Source organism: Leptonychotes weddellii, chromosome 4 (assembly GCF_054177405.1).
Source record: "Leptonychotes weddellii isolate Sample4059 chromosome 4, ASM5417740v2, whole genome shotgun sequence".
In the NCBI taxonomy this organism is placed as follows: domain Eukaryota; kingdom Metazoa; phylum Chordata; class Mammalia; order Carnivora; family Phocidae; genus Leptonychotes; species Leptonychotes weddellii.
This window is the reverse complement of record NC_138372.1, coordinates 159329925-159350734: the sequence shown is the minus strand read 5'-3', so window position 1 is coordinate 159350734 and position 20810 is coordinate 159329925. Positions and strand designations below refer to the sequence as shown.

Below are 20810 nucleotides of genomic sequence, written 5' to 3'. Positions count from 1 at the left end.
TCTGCTGCATCCCACCAACCCTGTCCATTACTCCCACCCCCCTGACCTCGATGCCTTCCCAACCAACCAGACCTCAGCCACCCTATCCCCGGAGACCCGCCTAAGTCAGCTGCTCCCCGAAGCCTTCCCCTGTGTTCAGCCGCCTGGCTTCCTGGGCTCCAGCACCACCCAGCTCATCTCTGAGAACCACTATCCCAGCATGGTGTTGTCGACATGTGCCAAATGCCATGTGCGTACCCCCGCACTGGACTCACTCAGCAGGGAGGGTCTCCGAGGGCTCCCCGGAGCTCTTCTGAACTGCAGAGCTGCAAGCCTAGCGCGGTGCCCGTAGGACAGACATGCAGTAAATGCTGGGTGACTGAAGACAGCTGTGCAAGTGCAACTTACACACGGAATTAGTTCTACACGAATTAATGTGGGAAAAGTTCTGCACACTGGGGCACAGTCGAGGCTTAGCAGCTGCAGGATGGCATTTTCCTACAGCGATGGGTAATACTAAACACCACGAGGCTGCATGGTGAGCCCATGAAGGCTGTTTCATCAATGACAGCACTTTTGCTCTCCCTCTGCCCAGATCCCTCAAAGCCAAGGACTAGATCTTCCATACTGTAAACTCCGTATTCTTCTCTGCTACTCCCTGGGAGCCCCACAGAGTTCCAGGCACAGGAAGCTCCTGTAATCCCCAACCATGTCCTTAATGAATTCTTCCTGCACGATGCTCACACAGATAAGACGGGAAAAGCTGCTTGTTTGTTCCTTTCAGCAACTTCACTGTGATTGCTCACAGTAAATGAAGAGGGATCCGAAAATCACGCGTGTTCCCCTGCCGGAAATCAGCAATGACTGGCCGGTCGGAAGGCAAAAGCCCAAGAGCTGCCGGGAAACCATCATCACCATCACTGCCCGGTAACAGCCCAGCAACACCACGTGTTCTGATCCAGCAGGACACAAGAGGGTTGGCTTCCTCAGAAAACAAAACAAAACAAAAAAGCCAACTTGTGTCAAGACAGAGGGAACAGGAAAAGGAAAGGAGCAGTCTAGAATCTAAGAACCGATTACTTTTCCAGGCACACAGAGCCCATCACAAAAGCATGTGAGGGCCTGAAGAAGCAATTCAGAACACCACGGGCAAGCTGTTCCAGGGAAGAAACGTTACTACCTTATCTCTGGGGAGGGGCTGGCCCAGTTGCCGCTTTCAATCAGTAAGGATTGAAGCAGGGAGCACCCACCACGGCACACCGGCCCCTCCCCCCCCCACCGCTAGGCACGGCGCGGGGGGGGGGGGGGGGGGGTGTTGCACAGCAAAGCATGGCTTGTCTCCTCGTGCAATGGGAGAGCCATCGCAGTGGGTGCAAGCTGCTGAGCACATCTGCCCCACGTGTGCATTTATTTTGGAGACAGAAAGGACTTCTGCCTGGAGAGCAGAGCTGGAAGGGTTCCATGCGGGACTGAAGAGGTAGCCAGAGGCCTTCCCAACAAGCGGAGGTACTTGGACTTTATCCCACAGAGATAAGGAGCTATGGAAGGTGTTGAACAGGGGCAGGGATGAGATCAGAGTGCCATTTCGGAGAGATCGGTCCACACGTGGTATCCTGGGCGTGGAGTCTCAGAAGAACGTTCTAGCTAGTGCAGCCGAGAGCGCCCTCTTATTGGATGATTGGCTTTTCCCATTTTTCAAAAGGTCCTGTGTGTGGAACGGCCCCTGTAATTTATGGGAGAGCAGCTGGAGCAGACAGAGGCCCCTTCTGGCATTCATTCTGATGGGGTTTATTCCATAGTCCCACTTAGGTAATGATTCATCCAACCAGGGCTCGAGGCAGCCTTGGGATCCCTTCAGCCCATCTTCCCACTTAGAGACAAAGAGATCTCCTATCCTTGCGGAGCCTCGTTTCTTATAAAACAGATGAGTGCATCTGGTCCATAAAAACCCATGAGGCAGAGGCCAGAGCGTCCTGGCCAGGTCTGTACTCAGAGGACACCGCCGCTGGGGGTCTGGGGGCCTCACCCACAGCCTGAGCTTTTCCTGTCGCCACGGCCTCCCCCTGCCCCTTCACAGGCCCACCTTCCCCTGCAGAGCCCCTGGGAGGAGAAGCTTGGAGGCTGCCCCCTGGCCTGAGCCCCCTCTGTCCTCCCAGAGCTAAAGGCACTATCCTTTCCCTATCATCTCGCTGGACATTCCACACATGTTTTCTCAATCAGCAAGGCATTCCCTGCATAGTTGCTTGTTTAAAAGGAAAAGCAAAAGGCTTTTTTAAGCAAGCCAGGGGTGACGAAGGAAAGGAGAAATCATTCTTTCCGTCACTACACACACGCAGTGTGTAGACACTGGGAAAGTGTCCTGGAAGACACAACTCCCAGACGGTACAACAAGGTTTTCACGTTTTATACCTGAAGGATTCCTGACATCCTTGACCCTGGTTATGCAACCATCCTGCCTCTGGTCCAGCGCTAAGACCTGACATCACGGCGCCGGAACGGCTTCCCAGGGGCGCCCACCTCCTGCAGCCTGCCCTACCTGTCTGGGTGCTTCCTCCTGCCCCGCTCCTGGCCAGACTGTGCTTCTCAGGGGGCAGACTAGATCCTGAAACTCCAAGACTGAAAGCTTGTAATGCCTTACCATTTTTAGTCGGAGTACCTGCTGCATGATAGGCCTGCAGCGAGCAGCCACTGAACAGCCCAGAGAACGTGAACGGTGGGGCGGCCAAGAACCCAGCCCTCACCCACCCCAAACTGCAGGCTGAGTGCTGTCCGCCCCGTGGACGCCATGGCCGTGGGTCAGAAGCATGGCTTGTCTGGCCGAAGGCAGATGGTAGATACGGGGCCTGAATGATACCGGAGGTTAGGAATGACAGGATTCTTCCAGAGGACTGGCGTCTGCAGACTGATTTCTGACAGTCACGTCTCACACAGACGGAAGCAGCTGGCAGGGGAAATGGGACGGTGCCAGTCCCTTTCCCTGCTTCCTCTCCTAAATAACTCCTGCTTTATGCTTTATGTCTCAGCTTGGGGGTCACCTCCTCCAGGAAGGTGACCTGTCTGTATTATTCTTTCAGAAAGCATTAAAAGTAAAGTCAAAGTAGCCTTTTGACCCTGGCCACCAGCCCCAACCCCTCCGTCCTCCTAAGATGACAAGAGTGACTTTGATCCAAGTCCTTCTGGCCCATTCTTCAGCCGCTCCCATCCATCTCTAAGGATCCTTAAAGAACACAGAGCATGAGCTGTGAGTTCTCAAACTGACGAAGGAGTGGGGACCGCACACATGTTTTTGATTTTACCTCATGCTGCCGGTGGGGCTCTTGGGCGACCTCATGCTCGCTAGCTGAGTTCGGGGGATCCCATGCCACACAGCCTCCCAAGACTTGAGTCAGACTTCCTATTCTGGGCACATTTTAAAATAGGAAAAACGTACCCCCTGGACACAACTCAAAGGCCCTTCCACTGAAGGATGCATACTAACCCGGCAGCACATCCATGGAACAGAACAGCCATCGAAACCAACAAGCTGCCAGTACTTGCAGCGGAATAGCCCCTGCATCAGGGGCGAGGAAAACCAGACCCGGAGGGGGGTGGCTACACCCTGTGTTGTTCCGTTTATACGAAAAAGGCAAAACGGTCAGGCCAGAGAACAAATTATTGGTTGTCAGCGGCTGGGGGCAGGGGAGCAGACTGACTACAAAGGACCGGGGTGATGGAAATGGTCTGGATCTCGACAGTGATGATGACAGACAGCGGTACACAGCTGTTGTGTGTTTACGAAAACGCCTCGTGCCGTACACCAAAACAGAGGAAATCTGCTGGATAGACATCAGACCTCGATCAGACCTCACACCTGACTTTATCAGTGAGATTCAGAACCTCTTCACAGGCACTCTTGACTCTGCCTTCTTCCTTTGAGAGCTGCTTGTTGATCTCTTTCACCTACTTTGCAGTGAGGTTGTTTGGCTCTTTGTTACTGACTTTGAGGAACTCTATCCTCATCATTACAGCATTTTCTGCTAGACGTGCTTTCTTCTTTAATAGCTAGTCACGTTTGTCAATGTTTCCCTTTTAATGTGTGCTTTGCTCCTTCGCTGGTGAACCTCTCCTGGGTCTTCACGTCTCACTGGAATGTAGGATTTCAGTACTGGCCCTTTCATCCCACAGAAACTATCCTCCCACATTATTCTATTCATATTCTTTCACACTCCTTATAATAATGGGGTTTTTTTGTAGGCTTGCTTCTTTCTGTGTCTCCCCCACTACATAATAAACTCCCTGAGAACTGGTAACCATATCTGTTGATCACTACTGAATACTCAAGGCCTAGAACAATGCTCAGCATACAACACGCACTCCACAAACATCTGCTGAATAAGTGAAAGTCAAGAGAAATCTAATACAAGTGCCTATGATGCAGGGAAACATGCGTCTAGCATGTAATACACACTATACGTAAATGTTAATGACCCATCAGTGCATCACAGCACCAGTGACAGCAACAAACGTCACACCTCTCGCCAGAAAAAAAGCAAACGTGGCTTCAGGGCCAATCTCATGAGCCACAATAGTTACCTGAAATTTTTAAAATATTGAGACGCTTTGATGTAATAATCCTAAGACTGGGGATTTACCAAAAACAAAAAGCAAAACCAAAAAGCTTTAACTGAAATATAGAAAACTTGATATATATGAGAAACAGCCTATTATGGACCTGTGTATCACTGAACAGAAATGTTATCTATGCAATAAAAATGGACAGAGCACACAAGAATATTCAAGAATGCCTGCTACCTAACGGTAACCAGGACAAGTCAGGATGCGACCATATACACCAGAATGACAACCACGGCAATAAAGACAAAACAGTGACTGTATTTAACTCAAGAAATTATATTTAACTTTTACAGACTTTTTCCCAGATTCTCAAAGATAAGCTCCCATTCCTTTCACGTGAGGAAAGCTACATTTCCCATCCCAGAGCCTGGAATCTCCAACTCAGGTACCTCCTTCCTGAAACCCACCCTCCATGTGCATTTGTCATCTCTCTAAATATAAAATCTGGAAAACTACTCCTTGGTTGCAATCCAAGGAAAGAGCCCCCAGAGTTGGCAGGACCCATTTAAATCCATTTCTGCCTGGTCGTTAAGGCTCTTGAGAGTCCCCCAGCCTCCTGCCATCTCCTCCTAACATACAGGAGCCTCCTCTCTCAGTTCCCTGTCTTCCAGGACCTTGCGGAGACCAGAGACCCCCTCATCCCTCTTCATATGCGCCGCCCCCCCCAGCAGGTATCATCAGCCATCTGCCTCTCTCCTCCACTGGGAGCTTCTTCAAGACAGGGTGGTTTCTTATTCACTGCAGAATCCCCTGTACGTGCACTCACTCGCCCACTCACTCGCTTATTCCATCCCCTGAATGCCTATCATGTCCCAGTCACCGTTCTCGAGCTGCCCTGCTGGACAGAAACAGAACTCGAGCCACGTGTACTTTAAGATCTTCTAGTAGCCACGTTTTTAAAAAGTTAGAAGAAACAGGTGAAATTAATTTAATAATGTACATAAGCCAGCATATCCAAAATCTCATTTCAATATACAATCAAGATTAAAGAATTCATGAAAGAGGTATTTTACATTCTCTCTTTGTCCTAAGTCTTTGGAAGCGATGTGTATTTTACACGTGCATTATATCTCCATTCAGCCTAGCCTCTTCCAAGCGCTCAGTGGCCACCTAAGACTGGTGCCTACCACATGGGACAGCAGTTTTAGATGCTTGGGATACAGCCCTGAACAGTCCGGAAGCCCATTACTGGCAGCCATGCCCACCACCACCAGCCTGGAGTGCTGCCTGCACTGCTTGCTTGCTTGCCCCTGGGGCCCTGGCTTCTGACCCTGATTTAGGCCCTTCTCAGCACAGTAGCCAGACGGATCGCTTCAAAAGCTAAATCACCTCCAATCAGTTTTCTATCTAAAGCCCTTCAACAGCTCCCCATTTTACAGAGTAAAACACAAATCGCTACATAAGGTGACAAGTATTAGCTAGACTTGCTGTGATGCTCATTTCACCAACCTCAGGTACACCCGAAACTAACAGAACGTTATATGTCAATTACACCCCAATCAAGGAATGAAAAAGAAGACCACGTAAAGTACCCACTGCGTGCTGCCCTGGCACCCCTTCCGCCTCTGCTCTGTCTGCCCGGCTCACACCACCCCTCCAGTTCATTCTCCATGCTGCTCCTCCATCTCACAGGCTCACCCCTGCTCTCAGCCTCTATCCTGGCCTCCCCAGGGCCTGTAACAGCCTCCTCTAGACCAACCTCCTCCACCTCCTTCAAGGCTGCTCCAAGGTCGGCGTCTAGAGGAAGCGTGCCCCGACCAGCCAACTTAACAATGCAGCCCACCCCGGCCCTCCAGACCCTCACCTGCTCTACCGGCTCCCTCAGAACGCATTACCCCTAAAACACTATTAGCGGGACGCCTGGGTGGCTCAGTCGGTGAAGCGTCTGCCTTGGGCGGCTCAGGTCATGATCCCGGGCTCCTGGGATCAAGTCCCGCATTGGGCTCCCTGCTCAGTGAGGAGTCTGCTTTATTTATTTGACAGAGAGAGAAAGCGAGAGAGAGAGAGAGAGAGAGAGAGAGAGAGAGAGCACAAGCAGGGGGAGCAGAAGAGGGATGGGGAGAAGCAGGCTCTCCACTGAGCAGGGAGTGCGACGCAGAGCTCGATCCCAGGACCTCAGGATCATGACCTGAGCCGCGCAAGGCGGACGCTTCATCGACTGAGCCACCCAGGCGCCCTCAACATACGAATTTTGGAAGGACACAAACATTCAGTCCATAACAAGTACCACGGAGAAAACTAAATCTCGGCAGGGGCGGGGAGGGGGGGAGGATGGGAGAATATAAATATAGCAACTACCACTTACTTACATCATAACGACCACACGCCAGGCCTGGTGCTAGGCACCTTACTCCCAATGGCACAGCGGGGCCAGAACCACTCTGCACCGAGTGGGTGCGGTTTTTGCCCTCACCCGTCCCACTGTGTGGCTTGGACTAGAAAGGACGCCGCAGGAGGGCGGGGATTTTTGTCTCTTTCCTTCCCTGCTGGATCTCCAGCAGCTAGAACAGTGACTGGCACACAGCAGCTGCTCAGCAAACGTATGAATGGATCTGTCGCTCTTGAGCAGAGAAGCAAAGTTACCTGGAAGAAGGAGTCCTTTTTTTTTTTTTTTTTAAAGATTTTATTTATTTTTTTGACAGCGAGAGAGGGAACACAAGCAGGGGGAGTGGAAGAGGGAGAGAGAGAAGCAGGCTTCCCGCTGAGCAGGGAGCCCCATGCGGGGCTCAATCCCAGGACACTGGGATCATGACCTGAGCCGAAGGCAGACGCTTAATGAAGGCAGACGCTTAACAGTTGAGCCACCCAGGCGCCCCTGGAAAAGGGAGTCCTAAAGAATAATCGGTAGCAACTGCTCTTCTGTCTGCTTCAAGGGTTTACTTCCTCTGTGCAAAGTGCTCTGCACCATCCCCAAGAGGGCAAAACCATTCTCCCTGCATCGCAGCTGAGAGGGTAAGTCACCTGCAAAGACAGGCTGAGGCCTGAGGGGCGCCCCCCATCCCTGTCCTTTCAGAGACCTGCTTCTGCAGCTTCCCTGATGGCTCATCTCTTTCTTACTTATAACTGCCAGGCCTTCTCTCTGATGCTTGCAAAGACCTCTATGAAGTCACTGCCATCTTATCATCTGTGTCACCAGAGTGTTACCTTTACATTAAAATGTATTCAGAAACCACTCCTCCAAACAGCCACAGGAAGTAATAAAAAACCAATAATTGTAGCAGTAATATTAGCTAACTTTTACGGAGGGTTTACTAGGAGCCCAGCACTCTGCCGAATGCTGATCATCCCCTATTTCCTCCTCACGGCCAACTTGTGAAGCAGGTGCTTTATCGTCCCCATTTTATAGATGACAAAACTGAGGCTTACAGAGGTGAAGTAACTTGCCCCCAAAATACCCGTGATCTGCACTACCTCTTCTAGGCATTACCCAGACGCCTCCAGCAGCTAGCTGCTTTCCTTCTCTTTCTTCAGTGTCCATTCCCGCGAGGCAAACCCTCTACTTCCCACCACTTTGGGCGGTTTCATCTCTTAAGACAATGACTGTAGCCTGGGGGCTGCTCGATTCCTTGAAAACAAAGCAGTCCTTGACAGTCACCTGATTCCACTAAGACCCAGGGCTGTGTTAGCCACCAGACAGATGAAGATGACCGCCGGCCCCTCCTGACCCCACCCTCCCTTGCTCTCAAGCAGCTCATGGTCAACAAGGGAGAAAGTGGCAGGTAAACAAGTAATCCTGGGGCTCAGATTACCCCACCAGATGCCAGCAAAACAACACCCTCTACTCTACCTTCACCCCCCAAAAAAGAGGAAGAGAAAACAAAGGAAAGACAAGTCAGATTTCTGCCAGTAAAAATGACTGAGGCCATTTTGACCTCGTGAATATTAAGCCTTGTATTTTATGACCCACGGTGTTACTGTTTTTACTGACAGGATTGAGAAAGGGGCCACCACAATCTTTGTATGGGTAGGTTCGGTAGCTGTAGGAGCTGAACACACTCAGGATAAAGGCAGGGACTCAGAACAGTTGCAGGGAATGTGAGGGAAGGGGAAGATTGGCTGAAAAGAGCCCTATCTCCCATCTGCTATGGATTTTGATAGTAATTAAATGCTGGTCACAAAGTCAGGCAGGGTGCCTGGAGGTGGCACTTTACAAATACTCATAGATTCTGCACCATGTCTGAGCCTCCTGCCCGGGGCCCCAGGGGCTTTGTTCCCCAGACTCTGGGGCAAGAGCTCTCCAGACACTAAAGGTCTGTCTGAGACTCCATGGCCCCACTAGGAGCAGCCTGCTCACCCAGGGCAGAAGAGGCCTGCAGCCAGAGCAAGGGGTGTCTTTGTACAAGATGTGAGGGTTTCTATCCTGCCTGAGTCCCCCTGCTCCAGGCCAATAAGCATCCTTTGCTTATTTTTAATTTCACTGCCCTCTTACTTCTGGGAGCAGGCCCTGGACCAAATCCTGATGGCTATGTTGCTCCCCAGCTGCGTGACCTGAGGGGCAATTATTTTCAACTACTCTGAGCTGTGGGTTCTTCACCTGTAAAATTCTGATAATAATAATAATCCTATTTTATATGATTATTGGGAGATTAAGTGAGGTAATACATTTAAAGCATTTAGAACCGACGCTGGCCCATAAGAACCTCATCATTGCTACACATTTTACTATAATTGCCTGGTAAGGTTGTAAGGGGCATACAATGCAAAGAACATGCTTGGTATGATATACAATTTCCTGTTATTATAGGAACTATTATCATTATTATTATTTGTTATTCTTACTACCATTTTTAGTTCCATAGACTACTTGGAAAAACAGAAGAGACGGAGGAGGCACCTATCAAAGGACCATCTGAGCAGCATTCTCCAGTAAGACCTAGAATTTCTGAGGTTTACTAGGGAGACTGTCAATGGGGCTCATCAATGTTGCTCCATTCCCACCTTGGATCCGGGTCTCCCTACAGACGCGGGATACAGAACAAGGGAGTCCTGGTCTCTTAAAGAGATCACAAACCAGCATCAGGAGAGAAGGAAAAAAACAAACACAAGGAGAGTGATGTGTCTACAGCCAAAGTGAAAGGGAATACAAATTAAAAAGAGCATCCAGGAGGGCATCTAACCTCAAACAGACACAGTCAAGTGCGGCCTTTAACAGGCCATGGCCACGTCCCCAGACAATACGGACCAGCAACTATCCAAGGTCCTCGGCTTCCTCAGGAAAGGGCTGATTTGCCATTGGTCTGGCCAAATTCAGGGACACGAACACAAAGAAGAAGAAAGTACGGGTGTCTTATCATCCAGGAGACTCCTGAGCTTAGCTGTCCGAGAAAAGCGTCTATCCCAGGCAGGCAGAAGGCCCCAAACGCAGCCAGCCTGTCTGACTGCCATTCAAGAAGAAAAAAAAGCTGAAGCACATGGGATTGACTGGTTGTGGACAGGGAGAATTCATCCGGTTTTTAGACCAGCAATCACAGGGACCAGTGGGGGTCAGAGATCTCAGAACTGAGAAAAAGAACTCGCTCCTTCCAGGCCAAAAAAACTCCAGCCACGGACAGAAAGAGCACACGGGATAGCATGGGGGGGGGGGGGGGGCGGGGAATGAAAGAAGAGAGAGGAAATCCGAAAAAGCAGCTGATTTCATCCACTTTTCAAGAGAAGCCTGGTTTATGCAGTATTCTGCACTCAGAGTAGGTAAAGCAACAACAACAATAAACAGCACCCTTCACCAGGCCAAACAACAACGTGACCACATAATAAATCCCCTCTGGGAGTTCAATGGGTACAGCATTATGGTCGCCCCTGGACCCACCCAGCCTTTCCATCACCAGTCCCACACAAGGAATTCCAGTCGGGCCCTTTGCCAATGGCTCAGACCACGAGTCCTCACCTCTAAGATGTAACTCCCCTCAAGTCGTGGAGACCGGGCCACGAGGCTTTGCCCAGCCAGCGATTCTGTTTGTCCTTCTGCTGCTTCCAGGAAGGTTTTTCTCCTAATAAATCTTTCAGGAAGTTCCACTCAGGGTTCAGAGGATCCATACAAGCACCTTTTCCACTGGTTAGAGTTTTAGAAAGATTTGCTGTGACCACAGGACTGTGTCAAATGAACAAGCCTCAACTTGTCAACGCCAGTATGCAAAACAGGTCTGCAACATCCTATGACTAACAGCACAGCAGATACTGTCCCTCCGTCCTCCAGGCCCCCGCCCACCCACCACACACAAACACACGTTTTTCTCCAGGCTTTGCTCCCTCCAGCAGCGAAACAGCTCCGGGAGGCAGGGCTCACAGTGGTGAAGTGGGCCAGCGGGGGTTGCCAGCCTCTCTTTGGAAAACATAAGACCAGAAAGGAAAACCAAAACTTCCCCCTCTACTCCCTAAAAACCCTCACAAGTGATTTCCCTTCTTCTCTCATCTTCTAGAAGGGCCTGAAGCCAAGAGCTCCAGTGAGCAGAAGAATATTCCATGCTTACAGAGTATCAGGAAAATTCATAGTGTATCCGGGCACCGGACACATGCAGCCTCATGGCTGCCCTTCCTGAAAGTCAATACCCACCCCCAACACTGGCAAAAATAAGAGCACGTTAGTCTAGGGAGAGTAAACACAATTACACCAACAAACCATCCAAAAAGAATGACCATGAGAAGGGTGTGGGGGCACCCAGCAAATCTGTAAATGCAATGCAAAAGCAGAGAAAGTTTCCAAAAACAGTTGCTGGGTTTTTGAAAATCCTCTGGTGGGGGAGGATAATGGTCAAAGGATGAAGGCAGCATCATATGGTTCACAGACCCCTAGCTTCTCAAAAGGGTCCTCCAAACGACATCTGCGACCCCAAATCAGGACTGACTGGAAGTCTATTTTTAGGTGTTGGGTAACAATACACCTTCCATCAAGTGCACAAACCCGGAATTATCTCATGCATGCATGGCCCATTTGATGTCTCCTCCCCCCCCCCCCCCGCCCCCCACCAACGCCCAAACTCACCGCCACTTTCGAGTCTGGTGATGAGCAAAGTGCACGGTTAACAAGCACACATCGGAATCCGAAAGCCCCTTTCCTCTGTCCAACTACTCTGCGCATCCCAACCCGCAAGGCCGAGGCTTGCGAGTTCCCAGAAACGCAGAGGGCAAAATTCTAACTTACTGGAAGGTGGATCCCGCTGCGTCTCGGCAGGTCGCCAGGGTTGCCAACATCCTCCCCGCGTGGAAATCCGCTCGGGGGCCCGGGGGGTGTCGGGGCCCGTCCCTGCGCGCGACCCCTCGCAGCCCGTCCGGGTCCAGGCCGCCCCGAGCCCGCCCGGCCCCCGAGCCCATGTGCTCGGCGGCCGCACGCGCTCTGCCCGCTGGAGCGCGGGGCTGGCGGGCGGCCCGTGACGTCACGGCGGCTCGCGCTCGGGCCGCGGGGGAGGGGGAAGCGCGCGCCGCCCAGCCGGCCGCGTGCGTCTTCGGTCCCCGCGCGCCCGGCGCTCTCCGACCCCGGCTCCTCGCCGCCCCGCGCGCCCCTCAGCCCGCCGCCGGGGCAGCGCCGGACGCCGAGCGGCGGAGGGCTGCGCGAGGAGGCGGGGCGGGCCTGGGGCGCCTTGACTGCCGAGGGCCCAGAAGACGCTGGGGTTGGGGGGAGGGGAGCGGAGCGCTCGGCGCCGGGAGAGGGGGTGGGGGGAGGAGCGCTCGGCACCGGGCGGGGGTCCCGGCTGCACTGGCGCCCGGGCCGGAGCGAACCGGCGCGAACGCTGCGGGGATGCCCGCACGCGGGGGCGCCGCGATTTCCGCACTCCCTCTCCCAGCCCTCCTCCCCATCCCGGCGTCCTGGAAGTAGGGAGTCTTCCCACTTGCCGGATGGGAAAGGCGAGGTCTGTGAAATAGAAGGACCAAGATGTTCAGAGACCCGAGGAAGACCCCTGGCTCAGCTCCATCCCTAGCGATCCGAGCGCCTCCGTGGGTACCACCCAGCATCCGCGGGCATGGTGAGAAGGGCGCACGCACCTTCCCACCTCCTTCGACATCCCTCTCCGTCCCCAAGGGCAGAGGTTGGCAAACCCGCGTAGAGAGCCGCTGTCTGCACCGCTCCCTCCGCTATAAAGCATGACAGTCCCCCCCACCACCACCACCACCCCTTGAATGCCCAATAGTCCCTCCGAAGGAACTCCGGAGCGCCCGCCGCCTTGCTTTCTCCTCGTCATCCCTGAACTGGACCGAGGCAAGGAGCTGTCTCCGTTCAGCTGAGCATTTATTGAGCAACTACGGGGAGCCGATGCCCTGCGAAGCGATGGGGAGGGTCTCAAAGACGAGTTAGGCACAGACCATGAAAGGTCACAGTCTGGTGAAAAGATGGACACGCAAGTGGATGATTTAGGTATTACGGAAGCGAAGGCTTCCCCTGTCTCCCCCACCCAATGCCTACGCTCTCTATCATTTCTACCCACCCACTCCTCCCTCCCTCTTGTGTCATACTCAGTTTCTCCTATTCCCATAGCTTCTTCCCGACGTGAATCTTTCTCCTCTCTTGAAAAAGGAAAAAATCTTCAGTTGATGCTCGCATACTGTCTGCTACACGTACTCGTTTATAATCACGGAACAGTTGTTTTGAGCCTGGCTCCTTTGGGAGCGGGACGCGTGTCTGGGCTATGGTAGTCAAACCTCTGCACCCATCCAACGGGCTGTGGTTGCTGTGCGAACTTAGCCCTTTGATTGCTTAAATGTTCTCCCAGGAACCAAGGTCTTCACCTGGGGGAAGCCGGTATCGGCCTGCTGGATGCCCCCAGGCCATGGGAGGCCCAGCTTCTAATGGCAACCTCAACTCCCTTCCCCAGGTCATGACCCTGGGTACCAGATCCTTCCTGTTAGCTGCCGGCCCAGGGGCCTCTCTAGGCTGAAAAAACACCTTGCCCTAAGATTCGTTCAACCTTGACCTTGACTCTGCATGCCCTCTCCGGATCCCTAAATGCACTAATCTTAGAGTCACAATTTTCCTTTTTGAACATTCTTCTTTAAAATTAAAAAAATTTTTCTTTCAGAAAAATGCAAAATATCTCAATGGCCCTACTTTGAAAAATTAACTCTTTTTAAAAAATTTTTTTATTTGAATCGAATTTAATTAACATATCCTGCATTATTATTCTCAGAGGTAGAATTTAGTGATTCATCAGTTGCATACAACACCCACAAAATGAACTATCTTTTACATTTTGGTATATTTGCTCCCAATTGTTTTTGGTTTTTTTTTTAATCATTTGTTTTGGGGGCGCCTGAGTCGCTCAGTCATTAAGCGTCTGCCTTCGGCTCAGGTCATGGTCCCAGGGTCCTGGGTTCGAGCCCCACATCGGGCTCCCTGCTCCGCGGGAAGCCTGCTTCTCCCTCTCCCACTCCCCCTGCTTGTGTTCCCTCTCTCGCTGTGTCTCTCCCTGTCAAATAAATAAATAAAATCTTTTAAAAAAATAAAAAATCATTTGGTTTTGCAAAAGTGCTACAAAACATGTGCATTGTAAAAGATTAAAACTAATGCAGGAATATACAGATAATAAAAGGAAACCAAAACTTTATCAGCTAGAAATAACTTTCATGAATATTAGATAAATCCCAGACATTTATCTTTTGTGTGTGTCTATATATATATATATCCATGTCCTTGGATAAAAGCAGGGTTGACAGAAGAACAGATAGATAAAAAATAAATCTATTGTAAAATATTAACACCTTAAAGTTGCTGTTTTCAAATTTAAGGTATTTTACTTTCTCTTAATAGAAGAAAGGGAAGCTGACAGGAAGCTGAAAGAATTACTGGTACATTTTAAATGTTTCTTTAGCCCATGAGAGATGTTGTTTCCTAAATAATTCTACAAAAATTCAGAAAATCGATGGTGAAAAACGAGAGGAGAGTGAATCCAGGTCTCTCCATTTTATAGAGCAGGCCACTCCTTCCAGGACGTCGGCACATTTCCTCCCCCCTTGCCTGACTTCGCCTCCTGTATCTGTGTCACTGATACTCCGTAGCCACCCTCCACTCTAGAACTGTGATTCCCATGGTTGGTTGGTTAGTCTTGGATCTATAATTAAATAATCTCATGCTCACGTCCGGTCCTTCGCTCTTCCACATCCGCTTCCTTGTCTACAAAATCATCCACTCGTTTATCACACATTATGGAGCCCCCATTGTGTGCCTGGCACACACTAGTCTCCCAGACTTTATGGCAAGCTCCCTGCTCTCGAAGGGCTTAGGTTCGAGTAAGAAGAGGTGGACAAAGAAGCCAATAAGCAAGACAGTTTCAGCAGTGATACATGCTATTGAGGCGGAAAACCTAGGTGAAGGGCAGAGAAGGAGGGGGAGGAGGGGAATTGAGTCCAGATACTAATCTGACCAGGAAGCCAGCTGTGCAGACGGGAGAGCATGCTCCTGGCCGGGGGAATAGCAAGAGCAAAGGCCTGGAGCCACAGGAAAACAGGATCATCAATCATTCCACAAAGGCTGTCGAGTCAGACAGCAAACAGTGGCGGCCATCCTTTTCTAGTGGGTCAGGAGTCACGTGTCTTCAGCTCATCCTTCTCTCCCCAACACCCACTCAGTAAATACATGGAGAGCCGATGGGTGAATGAATGCACGGCCATCCTGGGTCTTGCTGTAGGAGAGGGGAAAGGGCCAGGTGCAGCAGAAGCACAGAGGGAGTCATCTCTTTGGCACAGGCTGAGAAGGCTCCCCAGGGGAAGTGGAGACTGAGGCGAAACTTGAAAAACAGACTAGAGTTTGCCAATCCAGATGAGGAGGAGAATGGGGGTATTTGAGCGAAGGGAGAGACAAGTACACGTGCGGGTTTGACAAACTATAAGCGATTGGCTATGGCCGGAGGATAAAATCACTGTTGAAGGGGGCGCCTGGGTGGCTCAGTCCATTGAGCGTCCAACTCTTGATTTCAGCTCAGGTCATGATCTCAGGGTCCTGAGATCGAGCCCCGCAAGTGCATAGCCTGCTTAAGGTTCTTTCTCTCTCTCTCCTTCCCCCCACCCCCCTTCACTCTCTAAAAACAAAACAAACAAAAAAAACACTGTTGGAAAAGTGTGAAAAGGTAGTGAGGACAGAGAAGGGTAGACCAGATTCTGAGGGGCCTTAAGTTCCAAGTAATTTAGGCTTTGTCCTTAAGAAAAGGGGAAGCCCCTGAGGACCTTTGACCAGGACTGAGACACAAGCTGTCTTGCTGGGTGGAAAGACTACACTGACTGTCATGCAGAGAACAGATTTCAGGGGGGATCTGACAGGAAGCAAGGAGACTGATTAAAAGGTGGCAGCAGAAATCCCGGTGAGAAAAAGATAAAATGCTGAATCGGAGCAGTTTCCTTGGGAATGGAGAGAAAGGGATAAATACAAAAAAACATTTAGGCAGATAAACCCACTAGAAGAAGCAATCTGGAGGGAAGGGGAAGGGAAGGAGGAATTATGGGGGAGGGCAAGGTTTCTGGGTTCAGCACAAGGGGGTTGATGGTCCGCTAATTCAGACGGGGCATACACGGAGAGGATGAAGATGTGAGTGGGGAATTGGGATGCCCTTGATTGTGGACTGGTTGAGTTAAACAAACCGTCGGGCCTTCCAAGTGAAGTCCAGGAGGCAGGTGTCTCTAGGAGTCCCACGTTCATGGAAGGAGTCTTGGCAGGAGATAGACATTTAGCAGTCACCAACATTTAGAATAGTGGCTGATACTTTGGACAGGAATGAGCTCACCCAGTCAGGAAGTGTGTTTTAAGTGGGAGGGCCAGGGATCAAACACTGAGGAATGAGCATCTATGGGGTAGAAAGAGGCAAAGGCTGCTTCTATTTAGAAGGTTCTCTGTAAATCTATGATTTGAGGTTTAGCCGTCTGTTTTCTGCCTGACCCTACAGGCCCGGACAGTGGTTAGGACAGACCCACCCCTTTGCTGAGGTACCAGACCTCTGAGTTCTCTTCTCGATGTCTATCCAGTGATTAGGGTCTATAGGTTCACCTACCTATCCTTCATGCTCACAACTTTTGCTCTGGAATAGGCTTTTCTCCCTCCCTTCTGGATTCTGCAACAACCCAACTGGTCCCTCTGACTTCCCATCTCTGTGTGCTAGAGAGGCTCTAAGTAGTGCCTCCAGATTTGCCTTACGAAGACCAGGTTTCTCTTTCCCTGTCCCAGCCACCTACTATCTAACTGTCCCATCTCCTTAGCTTTTTCTTTTTCCTAGAATATCCATCTTTAGAGCTCAGCTGTGCTCTGCTTTTTGTGGCTTAGCCCCTGTCTCTCCTCTTCCATGAGGCCATTCACAGAATATGCTAGGCCATATCTCCTTCTTAGAGGACTCACACTTACGTTGGCACCAGCCCTGACTGGCAACCTCCAGTAGTTAGTGAGGAGGCCTTACCTCCCTCTTCAGATTCTGAACAACCCTCAGGTGGAGACTCTGTTATAACCCTATTCATCAAGTCAGACCAGCAAGCTGAGATCCAGAAATCTCACCGTCTTGCTGGAGCTCAGACAACCAGCGAGTGACAGAGCCAGGACTTGACACCAAGTGGACCTACCCGGGTCTCCCACAGCTCACCTGCCCCCAAGTGAAATGAAGCCAGGACTGGTTGTATTTTAGGCAGCAGAGACAAAGCATGTAGACTCTCAATGAATGAACACATCTAGAACCACACTGATCATCCCTACATGGGGCACTTGGAAGAATGTGCGATTTGAGGTCAGACAGACCTTGGTTTGAATCCAGGAGCTTCCATGTGACTCTGGATGACTTATTTAATCAAAGTCTCAGATTTTTTTAATTAATTTTTTTTTTAAGATTTTATTTATCTATTTGAGAGAGAGAGAGCACATGCCGGAGCCAGGGAAGGAGCAAAGGGAGAGGGAGAGAGACAAGCAGACTCTGCGCTGAGCAAGGAGCCCAATGTGCGGCTCGATCCCAAGACCCTGAGATCATGATCTGAGCCAAAGACAAGAGTCCGATGTTTAAGTGACTAAGCTACCCAGGCACCCCTAAACTTATTTTTTAAATTGTGGTACAATAGACATGACATAAAATTTACCCTTTTAGCCATTTTTTTTGTGTACCGTTCGGTCAGTGGCATTAAGCACATTCACATTGTGGTGAAACCATCAGCATCTCCCAAACTCTTTTGCTCCTGAAAAACTGGAATTCTGTAGCCATCAAACGCTGACTCCCCATCCTCTGCTCCCTCCGACCCTGGTAACCCCCAGTCTACATTCTGTCTCTGTGAATTTGACAACTCTGAGTATCTCATGTAAGTGAAGTCATACAATGCTGCTGTGAACATGGGTGTGTAAATATCTCTTTAAGACCCTGCTTTCAACTCTTTAGGTATCTATCCAAAAGTTCTGGATCATATGGCAGTTCTGGTTTTAATTTTTTTTTTTTTTAGGAACCACCATACTGTTCAGATGTTTTAAATAAACTTTTATTTCTAAATAATACTAGATTTTCAGAAAACTTGTGAAATAGTACAGAGAGTTCTTATATATCCCTCACCCATGCCCTATTATTATTAACATTATACATTATTATGGTACATTTGTGAAAACTAAGAGAACAACATTCGTACTTTCCTACTAACCAAACTCCAGATTTTATATGAATGTCAACAGTTTTTCCTTTAATATGCTTTCCCAATTCAAGTATCCTGGCTCCAATACCATGTTACATTTGCGCTTTAGTCTCTTGTCGTCTATGACAGTTTCTTAGATGTTTCTTGTTATTCATGACCTTGGCAGTGTGGATGATTATTGGTCCAGAATTTCATTTTGGTTTATCTGACATTTTCCTAATGATTAGCAAAGTCTCAGGTTTTCATCAGTAAAATGGGACTAACATACTATTCCACAGGTTATGTGTAATGAAAAGAGCTATCATAGCTGAAGACTATGTCACACCGACATTAATCTCTGGATTTCCTGCTACACTAAATGCAACCACTTTTTTAGAATCTTCTGAACTTTGTTCAAAACAACCCACTTAACTGCATTTGAATGCAGTAATTTAAAACGCTTCTTATCAGAAAAATGTAAATTGATGCTTCAATGAGATATCACCTCACACCCGTTAGTTTGGCCGTCATCAAAAAGACAAGAGATAAAAAATGCTGGTGAAGATGTGGAGAAAAGGGGACTTTTGTGCATTGTTGACAGGAATGTAAATTGGTTCTATGGAAAACAGTATGAGGTTTCTCGAAAAATTAAAAATAGAACCACTATATGATTCAGCAATTCCACTTTTGGGTGTCTATCCAAAGGAAATGAAAACAGGATATTGAAAGAAATATCTGCACCCTCGTGTTCATTGCAGTATTATTCACAATGGCCAAGATGTCGAAACAAATTTAAGGGTCTGTCAATTGTTGAATGGATAAAGAAGATGTCACACACACACACACACACACACACACACACAGGAATATTATTCAGCCATGAGAAATAAGAAATCCTGCCATTTGCAACAATAATGGATGAACTATGAGGGCAATTACTCTAAGTGAGATAAGTCAGACAGAGAAAGAGAAATATTTTATAATAACACTTACATCGCATCTGAAAAAGCTGAACTCATAGAAACTAAGAGTAGAGTGGGGGTTACCAGGAGCTGGGGGTGGGAGAATTGGGGAGATGTTGGTCAAAGGGAACAAACTACAATTAGAAGATGAATAAGTTCTGAGGATCTGAGGCCAGCATTGTGATTATAATTAACAATACAGTATTATATACTTGAAAGTTGCTAAGATGGGGCACCTGGGTGGCTCAGTCGTTAAGTGTCTGCCTTCGGCTCAGGTCATGATCCTGGGGTCCTGGGATCGAGTCCAGCATCAGGTTCCCTGCTTGGCGGGAAACCTGCTTCTCCCTCTCCCACTCCCCCTGCTGTGTTCCCTCTCTTACTGTGTCTCTGTCAAATAAATAAAATCTTAAAAAAAGAAAGAAAGAAAGTTGCTAAGACACTGTATCTTAAACTTTCTTATCACAAAAAAGAAATGATAATTATTGGACCTGATAGGGGTGTTAACCAACACTAGGGTGGTAACCATATTGCAATATATGAGTATATCAAACACACTGTACACCTTACACCTATACAATGTTTTATGTAAATTATATCTCAATTTAAAATATACAATGGGAGGGGCACCTGGGTGGCTTAGTCAGTGAAGCGTCTGCCTTCAGCTCAGGTCATGATCCCAGGGTCCTGGGATCAAGCCCTAAATCCAGCTCCCTGCTCTGTGGGGAGTCGGCTTCTCTCTCTCCCTCTGCTTCTGCCCCAAGTAAATAAATAAAATCTTGTCTTGTGCTCTCTCTAAATAAAATCTTAAAAAATATATATATATATACAATGGGAAAAAATTTCCTCCTTCCTAAATTCCACTGAAGGATTTGTTTATATAGGAACTGAATTCCTCAGAAGACACAGAGTCTTCTATTTTGAGATAATAGCTAATCAATGAAAGTGAGGAGGAAATGTGTGCTTTTATTTTCCTTCTGGAGAAGTAGTCTAGTTAGGAGTTGGTTGAGAATAAGAGCTCTGGAGTCAGATGAACCTGAGTTTATATCTATTAGCTGCATGACATTGGGCAAATCCCTTCAGGTCTCAGTGCTTCAATTCCCTCATCTGTAAAATGGGTCCAATAAGGGTACATACATCCCAGAATGGTTGAAAATGAAATGAAGCAATTCACAGATAGCACCATACCTGGTACTTTGTAGGTCCCTAAAACATATTCGTGCTTGGTATCTCAATACGAGTCGTCACATAGGGCTCTTTGAATATCTTTATAGTGTTTGGATTTTTTTTCTGGTTAGTAATGCACAAATGAATATGTATTATAAAAAATCTGAAAGCACTGAAAAATGTGAAGAACATCAAAGTCGTCCATAATCTCACTGCCTGAGATACCTATTAACATTTTGACTTACATTATTTCAATCTTTCTTAAATACGTGCTAAATTTGAGCATATAAATATAAATTTGTTTCATTTCTTCAAGATTTAGTATATCCTTTATGCTTCTTTGTAACCTGCTTAAACTCATCTTCATATCCTGATCGTTTCCCTACGGTATTCAATATTTTTTATTGAACGTGCTTTTAAATCCTTGCTTGGTAATGGACTAGGTCCGTATATCAGCATAACAGGTGAGACTGACAGCCAATCATTCTTCATTATGTAGAGAGCGAATGTTGAAATCCTGAAACACAAGTCCTGATGGGACCCTCT

General features: G+C 48.7%; 1 protein-coding gene across 27 annotated transcripts in view; it reads right to left on the bottom strand.

Annotated features, from left to right (window-relative positions):
• Window positions 1-11497, bottom strand: part of LOC115938771 (uncharacterized) — a 331027-nt gene extending 319530 nt beyond the window's left edge. For 4 of the 27 annotated variants that reach the window (XR_014144398.1, XR_014144396.1, XR_014144404.1 and 1 more), the window contains exon 1: window positions 10478-11440. The gene's annotated coding sequence lies outside the window, so the exon portion shown is untranslated. Of the gene's footprint in view, window positions 1-10477 lie in introns of all 27 variants that reach the window. The other 23 variants (XR_014144414.1, XR_014144415.1, XR_014144416.1 and 20 more) reach the window with 12 other exon arrangements.
• Window positions 11498-20810: the final 9313 nt, after the last annotated feature.